This window comes from Oncorhynchus keta, chromosome 6, assembly GCF_023373465.1.
Source record: "Oncorhynchus keta strain PuntledgeMale-10-30-2019 chromosome 6, Oket_V2, whole genome shotgun sequence".
Lineage (NCBI taxonomy): Eukaryota > Metazoa > Chordata > Actinopteri > Salmoniformes > Salmonidae > Oncorhynchus > Oncorhynchus keta.
Window position 1 is genome coordinate 2406534 of NC_068426.1, and position 1430 is coordinate 2407963.

The following is a 1430-nucleotide window of genomic DNA, read 5'->3' on the forward strand; positions in this document are numbered from 1 at the left end:
TCTCCCCCACTTCTCCCCCAGTCTCTCCCCCACTTCTCACCCGTCTCTCCCCCACTTCTCACCCGTCTCTCCCCCACTTCTCACCCAGTCTCTCCCCCACTTTCTCCCATTCTCTCCCCACTTCTCCCACTTCTCACCGTCTCTCTCCCACTTCTCACCCAGTCTCTCCCCCACTTCTCACCCAGTCTCTCCCCCACTTCTCACCCAGTCTCTCCCCACTTCTCCCCCAGTCTCTCCCCACTTCTCCCCACTTCTCACCCGTCTCTCCCCACTTCTCACCCAGTCTCTCCCCCACTTCTCACCCAGTCTCTCCCCACTTCTCACCCAGTCTCTCCCCACTTCTCACCTAGTCTCTCCCCCACTTCTCTCACCTCCTCATCTGCCTCCCGTCTCTCTCCTCTCTCTCCTCTACGTCTCTCCTCCTCTCTCCCCCCGTCTCTCCTCTCTCTCCACGTCTCTTCCCACTTCTCACCGTCTCTCCCCACTTCTCACCCAGTCTCTCCCACTTCTCCCCAGTCTCTCCCCACTGTCTCTCCCCCAGTCTCTCATCTCACAGTCTCTCCCCACCTCTCACCCAGTCTCTCCCCCACTCTCACCTGATCCTCCCCACTCTCTCACCCAGTCTCTCCCCCACCTCTCACCCAGTCTCTCCCCACCTCTCACCCAGTCTCTCCCCCACCTCTCACCCAGTCTCTCCCACCTCTCACCCCAGTCTCTCCCCCACCTCTCACCCAGTCTCTCCCCCATCTCTCACCCAGTCTCTCCCCCCACCTCTCACCCAGTCTCTCCCCCACCTTCTCACCCAGTCTCTCCCCCACTTCTCACCCAGTCTCTCCCCACTTCTCCCCCAGTCTCTCCCCACTTCTCACCAGTCTCTCCCCCATCTCCAGTCTCCCCACGTCTCTCCCCACTTCTCACCCAGTCTCTCCCCACTTCTCACCCAGTCTCTCCCCACTTCTCCCCCAGTCTCTCCCCCACTTCTCACCCAGTCTCTCCCCCACTTCTCCCCCAGTCTCTCCCCCACTTCTCACCCAGTCTCTCCCCCACTTCTCACCCAGTCTCTCCCCCACTTCTCACCCAGTCTCTCCCCCACTTCTCACCCAGTCTCTCCCAGTCTCCCCACTTCTCACCCAGTCTCTCCCCACTTCTCACCCAGTCTCTCCCCCACTTCTCCCCAGTCTCTCCCCACTTCTCCCCAGTCTCTCCCCCACTTCTCTCCCCAGTCCTCTCCCCCACTTCTCACCGTCTCTCCCCCACTTCTCACCCAGTCTCTCCCCCACTTCTCACCCGTCTCTCCCCCACTTCTCACCCAGTCTCTCCCCCACTTCTCACCCAGTCTCTCCCCCACTTCTCCACCCAGTCTCTCCCCCACTTCTCCCCCAGTCTCTCCCCCACTTCTCACCCTCTCCACTTCTACCCAGTCTCTCCCC